A 9,599-nucleotide genomic window follows, 5' to 3' on the forward strand; every position below is an offset into this window, starting at 1 on the left:
AAAACTGGTATATCAAAACAAAGTTTCAACTCTGTGATTTGAATGCACACATCACAAAGGTGTTTCTAAGAATGTCTTTGTCTAGTTTTTCAGTGAAGACAGTTCCTTTTGTACCATAGGCCTCAAAACGGTCCAAATGTCCCCTTACGGATTCTAGAAAAAGAGTGCCTCAAAACTGCTCTATCAAAGGGAAGGTTTAACTCTGTGAGTTGAATGCACACATCTTCAAGAATTTTCTGAGAATGCTTCTGTCTAGTTTTTATGTGAAGAAAATCCCGTTTCAAACGAAAGCCTCAAATCGGTGAAATATACCCTTGCAGATTCTACAAAAAGAGTGTTTCAAAACTGCTCTATCAAAAGGAATGTTGAACTCTGTGAGATGAATGCACAGATCACAAAGTAGTTTCTGAGAATGCTTCTGTCTATTTTTTATGTGCAGATATTCCTGTTTCCAATGAAGGCCTAAAAGCGTTCCAATTATCCACTTGTAGATTATAAAAAAAGAGGGTTTCAAAACTGTTCTATGAAAAGTTATGTTCAACTCTGTGAGTTGAATGCACACGTCACAAAGAAGTTTCTGAGAATGCATCTCTCTAGTTTTTATGTGAAGATATTTCCTTTTCCACCGAAGGCCTGAAATCACTCCAAATGTCCACTTGCACATTCCAAAAAAAAAAAAAAAAGGTTTCAAAGCTACTCTATCAAAAGGAAGGTTCAAATGTTTAAGTTGAATGCACACATCAAAAAGTAGTTGCTGACAATGCTTCTGTCTAGTTTTTATATGGAGATATTCCTGTTTCCAACGAAGGCCTCAAATTGGTCCAAATATCCCCCTGCAGATTCTACAAAAAGAGTGTTTCAAAACTACTCTATGAAAAGTTATGTTAAATTCTGTGAGATGAATGCACACATCACAAAGAAGTTTCTGGGAATGCTTCTGTCTAATTTTTATGGGAAGATATTCCCTTTTCCAATGAATGAATCAAACCGTCCAAATATCCACTTGCAGATTCTACAGAAAGAGTGTTTCAAAACTGTCCTATGAAAACTTATGTTCTACTCTGTGAGTTGAATGCACACATCACAAAGAAGTTTCTGAGAATGTTTCTGTCTAGTTTTTATGTGAAGATTTTCCCGATTACAACAAAGGCCTTAAATTGGTAAAATTATCCACTTGCAGGATTTCAAAAAGAGTGTTTCACAACTGCTCTAGGAAAAGGCATGTTCAACTCTGTGAGGTGAATGCAAATATCACAAAGAAGTTTCTGTGAATGCTTCCGTCTAGTTTTTATTTGAAGATATTTCAATTTCCACCATAGCCCTCAAAGCGATACAAATGTCCATTTGCAGATTCTACAAAAAGAGTGTTTCAAAGCTGCTCTATCAAAGGAAATGTTCATCTCTGTGAGTCGAATGCACACATCACAAAGTAGTTTCTGACAATGCTTCTGATTTTATTTGAACACATTCCCGTTTCCAATGAAGGCTTCACAGCTCTCCAAGTATTCAATTGCAGATACTACAAAAAGAGTGTTTCAAAACTGCTCTATCAAAAGGAAGATTCAACTCTGGGAGTTGAATGCACACAACACAAAGAAGTTTCTGATAATGCTTCTGTCTAGTTTTTATGTGAAGAGATTTCCTTTTCCAATGAAGTCCTCTAAGCACTCCAATTGTCTACTTCCAGATTCTACAAAAAATGTATTTCAAAACTGCTCTATGAAAAGGATGGTTCAACTCTGTGAGATGAATGCACAGATCACAGAGAAGTTTCTGAGATTGCTTCTGTCTAGTTTTATGTGAAGATGTTGCCTTTTCCACCAAAGACCTCAAAGCACTCCAAATGTCCATTTGCAAGTTCCATAAAAAAAGGTTTCAAACTGCTCTATCAAAAGAAAGTTTCAGCCCTGTGAGCTGAATACACACATCACAAAGAAGTTTCTGACAGTGCTCCGGTCTTGTTTTTATCTGAAGATATTCCCGTTTGCAATGAAAGCCTCCAATCGGTCCAAATATCCCCTTTCAGATTCTACAAAAAGAGTGTTTCAAAACTGCTCTATGAAAAGTTATGTTCAACTCTGTGAGTCGAATGCATACATCACAAAGTAGTTTCTGAGAACGCTTCTGTCTAGATTTTATGTGAAGATATTCCCGTTTCCAATGAAGGCTTCACACTGTCTAAATATGCTCTCACAGATTCTACAAAAAGAGTGTTTCAAAACTGCTCTATGAATAGTTATGTTCAACTCCATGAGTTGAATGCACACATCACAAAGTAATTTCTGAGAATCCTCTGTCTAGTTTATATGTGAAGATGTTCCCGTTTTCAATGAAGGCCTCAAATCATTCCAAATATCCACTTGCAGGTCCTTCAAAAAGAGTGTTCAACAACTGCACTAAGAAAATGCATGTTCAACTCCGTGAGTTGAATGCAAACATTCCGAAGTTGTTTCTGAGAATTTTTCTGTGTAGTTTTTGGTTGAAATATTTCCTTTTCCATGATAGCCCTCAAGGTGCTACAAATGTCCTCTTTCAGATTCTACAAAAAAGAGAGTTTCTAAACTGCTCTATCAAAAGAAAGGTTCAACTCTGTGAGTTGAATGGCCTTATCACAAAGTTGTTTCTGAGAGTGCTTCGGTCTAGTTTTTATTTGAAGATATTCCCGTTTCAGACGAAGGCTTCAAAGCCCTCTAAATATCCGCTTGCAGATTCTACAAAAAACTGTTTCAAAACTACTCTATCAAAAGGAAGATTCAACTCGGTGAGTTGAATTCACACTTCACAAAGAAGTTTCTGAGAACGCTTCTGTCTAGATTTCATGTGAAGATATTTCCTTTTCCACCGGAGGACTCAAAGTGCTCCAAATGTCCACTTTCAGATACCACAAAAAAACTGTATCTAAACGCCTCTATCAAAAGGAAGGTTCAACTCTGTAAGTTGAATGCACACAAAAGAAAGAACTTTCTGAGAATGCTCAGTCTAGTTTTTATGTGAAGATATTTCCTTTTCCACTGAAGGCCTCAAAGCGCTCCAATTTTCCACATTCACATTCCACAAAAAAAGGTTTCAAAACTGCTCTATCAAAATGAAGGTTTAACTCTTTGAGTTGAATACACACATCACAAAGAAGTTTCTGACAATGCTTTTATCTAGTTTTTATGTGACAATATTCAAGTTTCCAATGAAGGCCTCAAATTGGTCCAAATATCCCCTTACAGATTCTACAAAAAGACTGTTTCAAAACTGCTCTATGAAAAGTTATGTTCAAATCTGTGAGTTGAATGCACCCATCACAAAGAAGTTTCTGAGAATGCTTCTGTGTAGTTTTTATAGGAAGATAATTCCGTTTCTAATGAAGCCCTGAAACATTCCAAATATCCACTTGTGGATTATACAAAAAGAGTGTTTCAAAACTGCTCCATGAAAACTTATGTTCTGCTCCGTGAATTGAAAGCATACATCACAAAGAACTTACTGATAATGCTTCAGTCCAGTTTTTATGTGAAGATATTACTGTTTTTAATGAAAGCCCCAAATCGGTACAAATATCCACTTGCAGGTTCTTCAAAAAGAGTGTTTCACTACTGCTCTATCAAAAGGAATATTCAACTCTGTGAGTTGAATGCAAATCTCAAAGAAGTTTCTGAGAATGCTTCTGTCTGGTTTTTACTGGAAGATATTTCCTTTTCCACCACAGCCCTCGAAGTCCTACAAATTGTCCTCTTTCAGATTCTACAAAAAGAGTGTTTCAAAACTGCTCTATGAAAAGAAAGGTACAATTCTGTGAGTTGAATGCATACATCACCAAAAAGTTTCTAAGAATGCTTCAGTCAAGTATTTATGTGAAGATATTTCCCTTTCCACCGAAGGCCTCAAAGCTCTCAAACTGTCCAATTGCAGATTCTACACAAAATGTTTCAAAACTGCTCTATCAAAAGGAAGTTTCAAATCTGTCAGTTGAAGTCACACATGAAAAAGAAGTTTCTGAGAATGCTTCTGTCTAGCTTTTATGTGAAGATATTCCCATTTCCAATGAAGGCGTCATAGAGGTCCAAATATCCACTTGCAGATTCCACAGAAAGAGTGTTTCAAAACTGCTCTGTGAAAAGTTACGTTGTCCTCTGTGAGGGGAATGCATACATCTGAAAAAAGTTTTTGAGAATGCTTCTGTCTAGTTTTTCTGTGAAGATTTTCCTGTTTCCAATGAAGGCCCTAAATCTGTCCAAATAACCACTTGCAGGTTCTTAAAAAAGAATGTTTCACTACTGCTCTATGAAAAGATATATTCAACTCTGTGCGTTGCATGAAAACATTGCAAAGAAGTTTCTGAGAATGATTCTGTCTAGTTTTTATGTGAAGATATTTCTTTTTACACCAGAGCCTTCAAGGAGCTGCAAATGTCCACTTGCAGATTCTACAAAAAGAGCGTTTCAAAACTACTCTATCATAAGAAGGGTTCAACTCTGTGAGTTGAATATACATATCACAAAGTAGTTTCTGAGAATGCTTCTGTCTTGTTTTTATTTGAAGATATTCCCGTTTCCAATGAAGGATTCAAAGAGCTCCAAATATCCACTTGCAGATTCTGCAAAAAGAGTGTTTCAAAACTGCTCTATCAAAAGGAAGACTCAAATCATTGAGTTGAATGCACACATCACAGAGATGTTTCTGATAATGTTTCTGTGTAGTTTGTATGTGAAGATATTTCCTTTTCCACCAAAGGCCTTAAAGCGCTCCAAACGTCCTCATGCAGAATCTACAGAAAGTGGGTTTCAAAACTGATATAGCAAAAGGAAGGTTCAACTCTGTGAGTTGAGTGCACATATCACAAAGAAATTTCTAAGAATGCTTCTGTCCAGCTTTTATGTGAAGATATTCCAGTTTCCAAAGAAGGCCTCAAATATGTCCAAATATCACCTTGCAGATCCTACAAAAATATTGTTTCAAAACTGCTCTATCAAAAGAAAAGTTCAACTCTGTGAATTGAATGAACACATCACAAAGACGTTTATGAGAATGCTTCTGTCTAGTTTTTATGTGAAGATATTCCGTTTCCAACAAAGTCCTGAAATCATTTCAAATTTCCACTTGCAGGTATCTCAAAAAGAGTGTTTCACAACTCCTCTATTAAAAGGTATGTTCAACTCTGTCAGTTGAATGCAAACATCACAAGGATATTTCTGAGAATGCTTCTGTCTAGTTTTTATTTGAAGATATTTCATTTTCCAACATACCCCTCAAAGTACTAAAAATGTCCATTGCAGATCTGAGAAAAACAGTGTTTTATATCTGCTCTATCAAAAGGAAGGTTCAACTCTGTGAGTTGAATGTGCACATCACAAAGAAGTTTCTGAGAATGCTTCAGTCTTGTTTTTATTTTAAGATATTCCCTTTTCCAATGAAGGATTCAAAGTGCTCCAAATATCCACTTGCAGATTTTACAAAAAGAGTGTTTCAAAACTGCTGATCAACAGGAAAGTTCAACTCAGTGAATTGAATGCACACATCAAAAACCAGTTTCTGAAAATGCTTCTGTCTAGTTTTTATGTGAAGACATTTCCTTTTCCTCAGAAGGCCTCAAAGTGCTCCCAATGTCCACTTGCATATTCTACAAAAAGAGTATTTCAAAACTGCTCTATCAAAAAGAAGGTTCAACTCGGTGAGTTGATTGCACACATCACAAAGAATTTTCTGAGAAGGCTTCTGTCTAGTTTTAAGTGAAGATATTCCCGTTTCCAACGAATGCCTCAAATCAGTCCAAATATCCCCTTGCAGATTCTACAAAAAGAGTGTTTCAAAACTAATCTATCAAAAAGAAGCTTCAACTCTGTGAGTTGAATGCACACATCATAAAGATGTTTCTGACAATGCTTCTGTCTAGTTTTTATTTTATGATATTTACTTTTGGAGCACTGGCCTCAAAGCACTCCAAATATACACCTGCAGATTCTATAAAAAGAGTGTTTCAAAACTGCTTTATTAAAAAAAGTTCAAATTTGTTAGTTGAATGCACTCATCAAAAAGAAGTTTCTTAGAATGCGTCTATCTAGTTTTAAGGTGAAGATATTTACTTTTAGAGCATTGGCCTCAAAGCGCTCCAAATATTCACTTGCAGATTATACAAAAATAGTCTTTCAAAACTGCTCTATAAAAAGGAAGGTTCAACTCTGTGAATTCAATGCAGACATCACAAAGAAGTTTCTGAGAATGCTTCTGTCTAGTTTTTAAGTGAAGTTATTTCCCTTTCCAGCATAGGCCTCAAAGTGCTCCAAATATCCACTTGCAGATTCTAGAAAAAGAGTGTTTCACAACTGCTGTAGCAAAAAGAATGTTCAGCACTGTGAATTGAATGCACTCATCATCACAAAGAAGTTTCTGAGAATGCTTCTCTATTGTTTTTATGTGAGGATATTCCTTTTTCCAGCTTAGGCCTCAAAGTGCTCTAAGTATTCACATGCAAATACTACAAAAAGAGTGTTTCAAAACTGCTCTATCAAAAGAAAAGTTGAACTCTGGGAGTTGAATGCACCGATCACAAAGAAGTTTGAGAAAATGCTTCTCTCTAGTTTTTAAGTGAAGATATTTCCTTTTCCAGCATAGGCCTCAAAGCGCTGCAAATAACCAATTGAAAATTCTACCAAAAAGGTGTTTCAAAACTCCTCTATAAAACAGAGGGTACAAGTCTGTGAGTTGAAAACACACACCGAAAATTAGTTTCTGAGAAGGCTTCCGTCTAGTTTCTATATGAAGATATTTCCTTTTCCACCAGAGGCACAATCGCTCCAAATATCCACTTGCAGATTCTACAAAAAGAGTGTTTCAAAACTGCTCTATCAAAATAAAGGTTCAACTCTATGACTTGAATGTAGACATCACAAAGAAGTTTCTGAGAATGCTTCTGTCTAGTTTTTATATGAAGATGTTTCCTTTTCCAGCATGGGCCTCCAAGCACTCCCAATATTGACTTGGAGATTCTACAAAAAGATTGTTTCAAAACTGCTCTATCAAAAGGAAGATTCAACTCTGCATGTTGAATGCACACAGAACAAAGAAGTTTGTGAGAATGCTGCTGTCTAGTTTTTACGTGAATATAATTCCTTTTCCAGCATTGGCCTCAAAACACTCCAAATATCCACTTGCAGATTCTACAAAAAGAGTGTTTCAAAACTGCTCTATAAAAACAAAGGTTTAACTTTGCTAGTTGAATGCACATATCAAAAAGAAGTTTCTTAGAATGCTTCGGTCTAGTTTTTAGGTGAAGATATTCCCTTTTCCAGCATAGGCCTCAAAGCGCTCCAAATATTCACTTGCAGATTCTACAAAAATAGTGTTTCTAAATTGCTCTATCAAAAGGAAGGTTCAACTCTGTGAATTGAATGGAGTCATCACAAATAAATTTCTCTGAATGCTTCTGTATATTTTTTAAGTGAAGATATTTCCTTTTCCAGCGTAGGCCTCGATGTGCTCCAAATATCCACCTGCAGAATCTAGAAAAAGAGTGTTTCAAAACTGCTCTCTCAAAAGGAATGTTCAGCACTGTGAATTGAATGCACACATCACAAAGAAGTTTCTGAGAATGCTTCTCTCTTGTTTGTATGTGAGAATATTCCCTTTTCCAGCTTAGGCCTCAAAGCGCTCCAAATATCCACTTGCAGATTCTGCAAAAAGAGTGTTTCAAAACTGCTGTATCAATAGGGTGGTTCAGCTCTGTGAGTTGAACGCGTACATCACAAAGAAGTTTCTGAAAATGCAGCTCTCTAGTTTTTATGTGAAGCTATTTCCTTTTCCAGCTTAGGCTTCAAAGTGGTCTAAGTATTCACATGCAACTTCTTCAAAAAGAGTGTTTCAAAGCTGCTGTATCAAAAGGACGGTTTAACTCTATAAGTTGAATGCACATTTCACGAAGAAATTTTTGAGAATGCTTCTGTCTTGTTTTTATGTGAAGATATTTCCTTTTCCAGCATAGTCCTCAAAGCTCTCCATATATACACTTGCAGATCCTCTAAAATCAGTGTTTCAAAACTGCTCTATCAAAAGAAAAGTTCAACTCTGGGAGTTGAATGCACACAACACAAAGAAGTTTCTGAAAACATTTCTCTCTTGTTTTTATGTGAAGATATTTCCTTTTCCAGCATAGGCCTCAAAGCGCTGTAAATAACCAATTGAAAATTCTACAAAAAAAGGTGTTTCAAAACTGCTCTACAAAAGAGAAGGTACAAGTCTGTGACTTGAAAGCACACACCACAAATTAGTTTCTGAGACAGCTTCCGTCTACTTTCTATATGAAGATATTTCCTTTTCCACCAGAGGCTGCAATCGCTCCAAATATCCACTTGCAGATTCTACAAAAAGAGTGTTTGAAAACTGCTCTATCAAAAGGAAGGTTCAACTCTATGAATTGACTGCACATATCGCAAAGAAGTGTCTGAGAATTCTTCTGTCTAGTTTTTAATGTGAAGATGTTTCCCTTTACAGCATAGGCCTTAAAGGGTTTCAAATATTCATTTGCCGATTCTACAAAAAGAGGGTTTCAAAACTGCTCTATCAAAAGGAAGGTTCAACTTTTTGAGTTGAATGCACACATCAAAAAGAAGTTATTGACAATGCTTCCCTCTACTTTTTATGGGAAGCTATTTCCTTTTCCAGCATAGGCCTCAAAGCGCTCCACATATATACTTGCAAATTCTGCAAAAAGAGTGTTTCAAAACTGCTCTATCAAAAGGAAGGTTCAACTCAGTGAGTTGAATGCAGGCATCACAAAGAGGTTTCTGAGAATGCTTCTGTCTAGTTTTTATGTGAAGATATTTCCTTTTCCAGGTATGGCCTCAAATTGCTCCAAATATCCACTTGCAGATTCTAAAAAAAGAGTGTTTCAAAACTGCTCTATCAAAAAGAAGGTTCAACTCTGTGTTTTGAATGCACACAAAACAAAGAAGTTTGTGAGAATACTGCTGTCTAGTTTTTATGTGAATATAATTCCTTTTCCAGCATTGGCCGCAAAGTGATCCAAATATTCACTTAAAGATTCTACAAAAAGAGGGTTTCAAAACTATTCTATCAAAAGGAAGGTTCAACTCTGTGAATTGAATGCACACAACTCTGTGAATTGAATGATGTTTCTGATAATGCTTCTGTCTAGTTTTTAGTTGAAGATATATCCTTTTACAGCATTGGCCACAAAGTGCTCAAAATAACCACTTGCAGATTCTGCAAAAAGAGTGCTAAAAACCTGCTCTATCAAAAGGATGTTTCAGCTCTGTGAATTGAATGCACACATCACAAAGAAGTTTATGAGAATGCTTCTGTCTAGTTTCTATGTGAAGATATTTCCATTTCCAGTGTAGACCTTAAAGGGCTTCAAATATCCACTTGTAGATACTACAAAAAGAGCGTTTCAAAGCTGCTCTATCAAAAGGAAGGTTCAACTCTGTGAGTTGAATGCAAACGTCACAAAGAAGTTTCTGAGAATGTTTCTCTCTACTTTTTATGGGAAATATTTTTTTCCAGCATAGGCCTCAAAGCGCTCCAGATACCCACTTGCAGATTTTACAAAAAGACTGTTTCAAAACTGCTCTATCAAAAAGAATGTTCAACTCTGT

This window comes from Pongo pygmaeus, chromosome 22, assembly GCF_028885625.2.
Source record: "Pongo pygmaeus isolate AG05252 chromosome 22, NHGRI_mPonPyg2-v2.0_pri, whole genome shotgun sequence".
Taxonomy (NCBI): Eukaryota; Metazoa; Chordata; class Mammalia; order Primates; family Hominidae; genus Pongo; species Pongo pygmaeus.